Below are 10158 nucleotides of genomic sequence, written 5' to 3' on the forward strand. Positions count from 1 at the left end.
GTCTCCAGCTGTGCCGCCAGGGCACTATCAACACCGGTACCTCGCGTGCTTCCCCTAGGATTTCCATACCTGGCGGTATGGGTAGCAATCTGATCAATCAACTTCCACGCGTCACCATCATTGGTGTTGTCTTAAAACCTCCCATTAGCAGAAGAATCCAAAAGGGCACGATGATCATCAAATAACCCGTTATAAAACTGGTTGCAAAGGAACCACTTTGGGAAACCATGATGGGGAACTGATCGAACTAAACGCTTGAAGCGAGTCCAAGCTTCATTCAAATCTTCAGTAGCTCCTTGCTTGAAACTAGTAATTTGATTTCTCAGAGCATTAGTGTTTTGAGGTGGGAAGTACCTCTTGTAGAAAGCAAGAGCCAAGGAATTCCAGTCTGTAACCCCTTCAGTATCCATATCCATATCTCTCAACCACTCAGCAGCTCCATCTTTCAGAGAGAAAGGAAAGAGCACACGCTTAACTGGTCTTGTGTCACTCCAGTGTTAATGGGATAGAACAAAGAAGAAGTGACAAATTTCTCCATATGTGTCGCAGATCCTCGCACTGTCCCTCCAAACATATTTCGTTCCACCAAATTGATATAAGATGGCCGAATCTCAAAAGTTACATTGGTAGTAGTGGGCGCTTAAATCCTTGTGGGATAGAATCTAAGGTCGGCTCGAGTGACCGGCTAGAGTAGGCATGATGGGAGTTTTGGGAATATCGGTTGTAATCGGAATTTCGGAATAGGAATTTCGTCCTCTTCCTCTTCGTAGGACCGATCGGCTGTCTCTGTTGAGCTCGCCGTTTCAACGTCAAGTATACTCAAGTCTTCTACTTGACCCACTTCTTGATTAAATTTCCGTCTCGTAGCGAAAAGACTTCTCTGTTCGGGATCAAAAGGAATAATCTCGGACCTATTAGACACAGGCATAAACGGAACTAACAAGAAGAGTGTGAGAACGGTCTCAAGGAACTGGGTTCCCTGAGACAAAAAGACAAAATAAACACAAACAGACTAAACAATTGTTGCCTCCCCGGCAACGGCGCCAAATTTGATGTGGCTAAAGTCGTATCACCAAACCAAAGTAAATCTATCTCAGGACTAACAAGAATAGCTAGTAGTAAGACAGTATCGAATCCACAGGAGGCGGTGAAAGCTAAGTCTCGTAAATATTTAAGTCGTCTAAAGTAACCAATTTCGGGGGGTTTATTTTGTGTTGATTCTAATAAACTAATTGCAAGTAATTAAATGAAGGTTTTAACGATATTATTAAAAGTCTAGGATTTACGGTTCACTAGGTCAATCAGTCGGGGATTATCAATTAATTGCTAAATCTATCAAGTTGTTTAAGGTCATAAGATCGGTCGACTCAATTATGCCCTTTAGATCGATTCTAACATGCGGTCGCTATAATTAGATACAATCTATTTGATTATCGCAGCCTATATTAATTCTAACCCGGTCGGCGATAGGATCAATTCGCTACACTAATTAATAACTCAGGCCTCAAGTTTATTAACTAGAAGAAGTACAATAATCAAACAACAACTTTAACGATATCAATAGCAATTAATCGATTTTCCCTTTTTAATTAACCTAGATCCCCTTCATCCCAGATGAGGGAATTAGCTACTCATAACGATAACAACAACAATAATGATTAAGAATGAAAACATGATTGAAAGCATGAAACAATAATTAATGAACATAAAACAATCAACGATTAATTAATGAGGAAAGATTAGTACCATACAAGGGAAATATTAGGGTTCTAAGAGAGTTTTCCAGCAGTATCCAAGTAAAATAAAGCGTAGTCTAACAATAAAACACGAGTTTCTAATTTATAACAAAAGATAATCGTTTTAGGAAAATCCGGAAATAAGCCCGCCAGAGAGAATCCTCGATCGAGCCAGAGGTGACTCGATCGAGGACAGCTGCTCGATCGAGCCAGTGGTGACTCGATCGAGGAACCATCTTCACAGACTTTTTCTCCTCTTCTTTCTCTTCTAGCCTTCGTGCTTCCTCGTTTCTCGTGCCATGCTTCGTGTATTCTTCTATGCCGTCTCCGCCATGATAATTTTAGCTTGATCATACTCATAACGAGTCATTTCTGCATCAAAACACAAAATAGCGGCAGTATCGACAATTCATTGAAATAAGGCATATAAATGATAAAATAGGCACGAAACGGTATGTAAAGTGGTATAAAGGGGGCTATAAAAGTATATATGAAAGTGATACATCAATAATCTCATCTATAATATCATTTAACTTATACTAAACTCATACCATAATTAACCTGTTAATACAGGTTTTCCAAGAGGTCAAGTTTTTGTTCTTCTTCCTAAATCTATTATACTTTCCCAGAACTTCTTCTTTTCCCTAAATCTTCTTCTGCTTCACTAATTCGTAATTCCTCCATGTTTTTTCATTATTTCTTCATTTTCAAATTTCTATTTCTTAATTTTATTCCTCCTCCTTCCCCAAATCTCCATTCACCATTAAAAAGCTCTTTTTTCCCTAATCACCCAAAACCCAAATTAAATCACCTCCATTTTCTATCACTCAAAACCCCACACAAATGCTTTTGGTATCACTAATTCATAGGCCCTTACTATGTTTCCCTCTTTCAATCTCCTGCACAACCTCATAACCACCGTGAAAGATCAAACTGCTACGGCACTCCGATAAATGCCGATACCAAACAAAGTACAGCCTAGAGACTCTCATAGTGGTACTGACGATAAAGCTAAACAGCAAACTGAGACGGTTCACGAAATCCTAGGTGAATTGGGCCACGAAATCTGGTCAATTGCTCGATATTCAAACACCATATGATGAAGGAACCTCAAAATTTGAATAAAAAGTAAGAAATTGATTAAAAGGATTTTTTTTAGGTTTTGTTTTTAATTTGATTAAGAGGTAAATGAGTTTTACTTTTGTTTAGAGTGAGGAGAAACGGACTGATTTTAGATTTATATGTCAAGGTAACCAGTTTTACTGGTCTCCCATCAACAGGTTCAGTGAAAGTTAAATGAGGTTAAAGATGAGATTATTCTCAGTTAAACACTAGGATGGATTAATATGAGAAGAAGGGGCATATGAAGGATTATTCTCATGAAATAACCCTTTTTAAAAAATGAAGCGGTTTTTGACCCGGACTCCAAATGAACTCTAATTACTGTCAAAACGACCGTATCGGCGCGTAGACGATGACCATGAGGTTGACTCGATTGTTTGAGCTATCACTTGTTGATGAACTTACGAACTGTTATAAAATCGTTCCGCGTATCAAACATGCGGCCCAATCATCACTGGTGGTTGGCAGGAGGTGCAGAAACGAGGTATCTACTGTTGGGAAATGTGTCCTCAATAATAGTGCGATCACATGATTTAAATATCATTATTAAATCTCATATAAAGAATACGTAAGGGATGATTCAATTATATAGTCAACTGATCAACATTAATCGGTAACGATTGGCTTGCTAGAGTTTGACGTTACTGTCGTGGGACGGTGGTGGTCAGTTGATCCCTTAAGGTCACACCTAAAGGATGATGCCCTTATCTATAAAGTTAATTAATTGTATGTTGATACAAGTTGATTAATTCCTTAAAAATGAACAATTTATTTTTAATGAGAGGAAATATGTATCTTATTATAATGTGATTAAATAAGATCATATTTAGTGGATTAATATGTTAATTCACTAAATTATGTTAAGGTTTTATAAAGTTTCGAGGTAGAGGTAATTAGTTATTTACATTTACAAGAGGTTGTGAATTTAACTAACTAGCTATTATGGGACCCATTATATGTTGATATAATGATAAAATATTACTCAATAAGTTGAGTGAATATATGTTTATTAATTTGTGTCATAATTGTTGTATGATCAAATTAATATTTAATTATGTAAGATAATTAATCACAAGACTTATAAGCATTTGTGGGACAAATATTATAAAACAAAAATGGACTAAAATAGTCCATGTGTGCCGTCCCATATAAGCATGGATGCTTGATTTTAGCTTTGTCATTTTCTTGTTGGAAAGATTCTCCAACATGACAACTTACCTACACTACTACCTAAAACTTTTAGAACATGGAAAAAGATTTTTTGAGAAGAGCAAAATGCTCTTATTAAGAGCATGAGGCCGGATGACATGAGTGTACAACAACACTTTTTGTTGTTCCAATTTTTCTCTCTTATTTCTCAAAAAATATGCTTATGTCAAGAACATGCAAAACCTCCATTGTTCATGTTTTTCCTTTCTATCAAAACATGAAGTTTTTGATTCAATTTGTTCATAAAGATTATTAATATTATTAGTGTAATATATGAGTATTAGTAATCAATTTTAAGGTAAACTACTAAACAAATATCTAGCAAATATTATTTAGTGGGGATAAGGGATAATCTTGGGTGCAATCAAGAGGAGTGACTTCTATACTTGAGGTCTTGGAGGATCATCCTATTACTCATCATAGCTAAAGAACAAGTGAAGGTAGGAGACCTTACTTGTGCCCATAAAACCGAAATTTACAATGTAAGGGACATTGTTTTCTTATAAATCTTTCATTTTGTTATGCATGCACTAGATCTAAAGAACAAATAATTAACAAGTTAATTAGTTCACTATTAGAGGAGTCTAATAATAGGTATATGAACCTAACAAGTGGTATCAGAGCATAAGGATGTTGCATGCATAATCGGTTATTGTTTTTCCGAGTTAAAAGGTTAACATATAAAACTAAAAATTTGTGATTTATAAGTATAAGCCACGAAATCACCATGCATGTTATATATTCTGGTTCTAAATTGTTTTTAGGTCATTTTTATGATTCATGGAAATTTATTGCTCATTTTAAGGATTTTTGGTCATTTTATTACATTTTTATGACTAAAATGGGAATTAAAATGCTAAAACTAGTTAAATTTCGTTTCTGACCTTGGAAAATTTATATGACCTCACATGCATATTTTACAAGTTGTGTGTAAAAGGACGAGTTAATTTGATTAATTTTGCATGATTTATGATTTTTATGAGATAAAGATGGATTAAAAGAGGTTAAATGGTTAAAATTAGTTAAATTTCGAATTAAGCCATGATCTTTTAATATGATGTCACATGCAAGATTTACAGAGAGTATGTAAATTTCTAGATTTAAATATCTTCTTTAGCATGATTTATGGATTTTTTGAGTAAAAATGGTATAAATAGTGACTATTTTAGCAAAAATTAGCTAAAACGTATTGCATGGCTTGAGAAAATTATTTTAAGTTTCATTAATATCCCACTAATCAGATCTAAAGTTGTAAAAATTATTGGAGTAAGTTTCGGATACTTTATGTATTTTATGAGATAAAACCGATAAAATGCAACTATATTTTCTCAAAATTAATTCGAAAATTTTAACCATGATTTTTGACATTATGAGTGTCATGGATTTATTCCAGAATGTTAAAAAATTTAAAATTCAAATTTTGAAACTTTTATGATTTAATTTGGATTTATTTCATAAATATTGTGTTTTTAAGGTCAAAAATGAGCATAAAATTAAATCAAGTTGAATTATTGTCAAAAATTAAGTGATGACTGATTTTTGAGTCCTAAAATGTGTTAGGATAATTAACTTGAGCTTAGATGTGATTTAAGTGTTAATTAGTGATTTTAAAAGGTTATTATCACGCATTTCCATGAAACCGGGTTATATGTACGACATAAGTTAAATAGGGCGATTTGGCACATGATTTTGCATAATAGGTACATATTATAATGCTGCATATTTCAATTGTTGAATGTCTTTTATTTATATAATTTTGAATTATGTAATTTTATCTTAGTATGGCCTTAGTTTTAATCAATATTACCCGTAATGAAAGGGAATATTGATTCGGTTATAATTTAATGTGATCTCGTATCACTTTTATTTTTTATTTTAATAGTTTTTCCATTTTACAAATGTATAATAGGAATAGCTTTGTATTTTATTATTATTTGTAATCATGGAGCATCTTCAAAGACGGTGCCATTCGGAAAGGTGATCCGACAAAGACGGTGTCTTGGGAGGCGTGCCACTTGAAGATTCAAGGGACCAAAGGAGTTGGTTTCCGAATATGTAATAAATTATTTGATTTTCTATTTTAGGAAGGCCATACTAGGAATTTTATTTATTGCTTTGCATTTTCTTTTAATATGTTGCATGCATTGCCAAATCGCCATAACAACACATGCATATCATATCGAGTCATCGACCGTGTCAATTATAATTATCGTAGTTCACCGCTTTAGTTCACTTAAAACGTGATAGATAATAAATTGACAAGACCTCTCACATATTAAAAATTGAGAAAAAGCCTTACCAAATAGTAGAAACCCATGAAGTACCAATTTCACAAGGGAGTTAATCCGGCTTCACCGTAATACAAACCTTGTTACGTTGGCGAAGTGGGGTAGTAAAAAGTTATTACATCGAAATTTGGATTGAGCTCAACGGAAGTATTGTTGACCGTAGTCGCATGTGTTCCGGGCTAAAGATGAGAATTAGAGTAATTTTTATCGACCGAGAGTTCTAAAAGTAGAATCGATTAAAGAGTTAATCCACCGAGTTATATTAATAAGGGATGAATCGGCTCACCGTGCCCGAGTTGATATGAATTTGGATCTCGGAATCATTTATGTAGTTGGGTGGAGGTCACTATATAAATGCAATGCTTGTAGTTATATTTACGAGTATTATTAAAACGATAGATGATAATTAATTCCTTCATTTCCAATTTTGTAGTTAATTATTTGCAATGAATTCATCTTATACTCCTACATCCATCACCTTAATTCATAGCTCCGATCATACGATGAAAAATGCTCCGATTATGACAATAATACGATTAGAGAATTACGCGTTGGCTTTAGTAAGGATGGAAGTCTTTGTCTTTTTACTACTTCTTCACCTCCCACTCACATACTCATGCCTACCTCTCAGGTAAAAGGTTCATATGAGGGGAATCTCATAGATTACAAGATATCCTTGTTTGATGAAACAAGGAGAAATATCAAATTAAGTGGGAGTTCTAGCAAGAGTGTCCTTGCAAATGAAAGGAGTATTGGTATTAATAAAGGAAGAGCAAAGATAGGTGAGAAACCCAAATCCGATTGTGAATTGGAAGTTGATAGTGAGACTACCACAAAACCAAGATGGGTATCCTATCCTACCATGAATATCATTATTTTAATGTCATGGGCCAATGGAAGCATATTTGCCCCGAGTATTTGGAAGATATCAAGTTGGACTTATTACTCCAAGTGGGACTTGGAAATGTGGAGAAGCTAAACAAGGGTGATGTGGATCGCCGACAATGAAATGGAGCTCAGGTAGCCGCCACTTCATGAGAAATTTATATACTTGTTTTAGCAAATAGCTTTGAGTTATAATTTACATAATTGTTATTATGTACCCACTTAGTCTAAAAACATTATTTCCATTTCTATGTGAGACATGAAAGGAATTATATTTTACCTTCAAAGACTATTGTTGTATTTTATTGAAAATTAACATGGATGTGAGCCATGTCACTTATCTTTATGATACACAAGTTTTAGTCAGTTCCAACTCATGTTAAGATATCTACATAATACGATCCAAAAGACTCATAACTAGTAATCCAGATGATTTGTACATTTGATTTTTCAATTAGGTTACGTAAATGAGAAACGCATTAAACGCTAGTGTCGACTAGAATTATTGAACCATTTGATTTTCAATCATATGGAATATGCGAATCTTGTCTCCTTTGCAATATAATTTGTACTTCCTTTAGTGGTAAAGGGACACAAGCAAGTGATTTGTTGAGACTAATACATGCCGATGTATGTGTTCTAATGAGCATCACCGCAAGGGGAATTTATGACTACTTCGTCACTTTTACCAATGATTCAAGTAGATAAGGGTATATTTACTTAATCAAATAAAAGGTGAAACATTTGAGAGATTTGAGAAGTTTCTTAAATGACATAGAGAACCAATTGAATAAAGTTCTAAGCATTACGACCCAATCGTAGTGGCAAAGATCTAAATAATAAATTTGATTTATTAAAGATGGATTATGACCTAGCGTCACTACCCATAAGATCAAACTAATATGAGTCGGTTTGAGTTGATGAACTCAATTTTGGGAATTTGCAATCCAAAATAGACAAGTAATTCTAATTGGATGGTAAACCATGAGATACCTAGAATAGAGAGTCTATCAAACAGATGACATGGATAAGACTCGTATATTATCAAGCTGCCATGTTAGGATGGCCTTTTGAAAGCTAAACTCCATTAAAATATATATGTTTGTGTCTCACAAAACTATCTCTCAAGAAGATAGATGTATTTCTGAGAGATAGAGTGGGAGAAGATTGTATCGTCACAAACACCTCTTATAGTTGAAATGTTACTTTGTGAAAGTAATTGAATTAATAGAGTGGGAGTTGGTGTTGAACTATTATCTATGAAGATAGTATGAGACCATAGTTCAGTGGGAGTCTATCGCACATGTCTTATTGTTTAAAAAATATTACTTTGTGAAAGTGATAGTATCATGACCTTGTTATATATATATATAATGACCTTGTTATATATACGAGCCGAAGCATTACAATCCGAAAATTGTTGCTCATGAGTAGATTTACTTTAAAGTGAGGGTCTCTTTAAAGGGAAATAGAGCTTTAGAGTACACAAATGCATAAGATTTACATAAAGATGTTGATCAAGACAAATTATGTTAGGAATTGCCACATTTCATTATAATGAAGAATGGCAAATATAAATTCGCTTTTCTAAAATGGGAATTTAGAGAAGGAAGTGTTTAAAACACAAAACCTTAGATGAAGATCTAAGAATCCTGACATATTATCCGTAGCTATCTTAAGTGATCACAAGATGGTCTTAAGCTAGCATTAAAGGATTATACTTTTCGTTCATGTGATTATAGTGAATTGTTTCATTCACATGATTGAAGAATCATGATATACATGAAGTTAAGTGGGAGCTATAATTGTTTCTCCATGTCTTATATGTTGATAACATATTACTCATTGAGAATAATATACCAATGCTCTCTTCTGGTAAGAGTAATTGGGAGACATGGAAAGGGATGCAAAGTATTCTAGATTTTGAATCTATGTGAGAGAATATTGGCATAGAGTTGAGATCCTTATGAGGATAAGATATTTCACATCTGTTGTACAACAACAAAGTTGAATGGCTTATTCATGATGATGAAAGTGGAATTACTATGATGGAATCATAGTCGTTCACTGAACCCATTAAGTTGTTGATTACATGAAATCGATTACTAATGTTTCCGCCATTAGAACGATTATGTATGCCAACAGACGCACGTGCTATGATGTACCTTATGCTAGGTACATTATGAATCAATAACAAATTAATTCATTAGATGGGCTTGTGAAAGCCTTAAAGTACAATTGATGACTTGTACACATGTTTGGATGATAAACTAAGTTAAGGTGTTGAAGGGTTGCACCAACTTTAGTTTCCAAGCTTGAAAGGATTTGATGAAATCCTAAGCTAATGTTATTGACAAAGGAGTAAGAAACTAAGAAATATGTTTTAGTTTCGCACATTGCAAATTCTACAAAAGGAATCTAAGTAAGTTGTGATAAAATGGTCAACGTAGGGATTAAGGGTGAATCCCTCTACAAATGACTTTATCACAAGTTATGCGATAACAGTGGGAGCTTCTTTCAAGTTAAAGAGCTCAGGTCTAGTATGAAGTCTAGACATATACTTAGAGAAATTCATGTCATTAAGAGATGACATTGAATGGAAGGAAATAGCAATTAATAAAGTTGGAATATATGGATATCGGTATATCCACTTGCCAAGCTTGTATTGCATTTTAACTAGTGTTATAATACACTAAAGATTATAGAATATGAAGTAGTAATAGTGTATTGACTGTTCATATGTGATAATCACATTTATCGTTTGAGTTTTATTAAACTCACCCGCTACCTTGTCATATCCGAATGGGTTGTTAAGACAAATTGAACCCCATTAAAGTGAACTGGATTGACATGGTATTCGCCCCTAGTTACTTATATGAGGTGACGTCTCGAAGTGACTAGAGTGTGATGCGATTGAT

The 10158-nt window shown here is 34.0% G+C and overlaps 1 long non-coding RNA gene and 1 other non-coding gene across 2 annotated transcripts; both read left to right on the forward strand.

Annotated features, from left to right (window-relative positions):
• The first annotated feature begins 222 nt into the window (after positions 1 to 222).
• Positions 223 to 329, forward strand: LOC141609735 (small nucleolar RNA R71). Its single transcript, XR_012527650.1, has one exon. It is a non-coding gene; the product is annotated as a small nucleolar RNA R71 (small nucleolar RNA).
• Positions 330 to 4165: 3836 nt separating this feature from the next.
• LOC141608960 (uncharacterized) lies at positions 4166 to 7527 on the forward strand. The gene is made up of 2 exons (XR_012527092.1): positions 4166 to 4549; positions 6987 to 7527. It is a non-coding gene; the product is annotated as an uncharacterized LOC141608960 (long non-coding RNA).
• Positions 7528 to 10158: the final 2631 nt, after the last annotated feature.

Source organism: Silene latifolia, chromosome 10, assembly GCF_048544455.1.
Source record: "Silene latifolia isolate original U9 population chromosome 10, ASM4854445v1, whole genome shotgun sequence".
NCBI classification, from domain to species: domain Eukaryota; kingdom Viridiplantae; phylum Streptophyta; class Magnoliopsida; order Caryophyllales; family Caryophyllaceae; genus Silene; species Silene latifolia.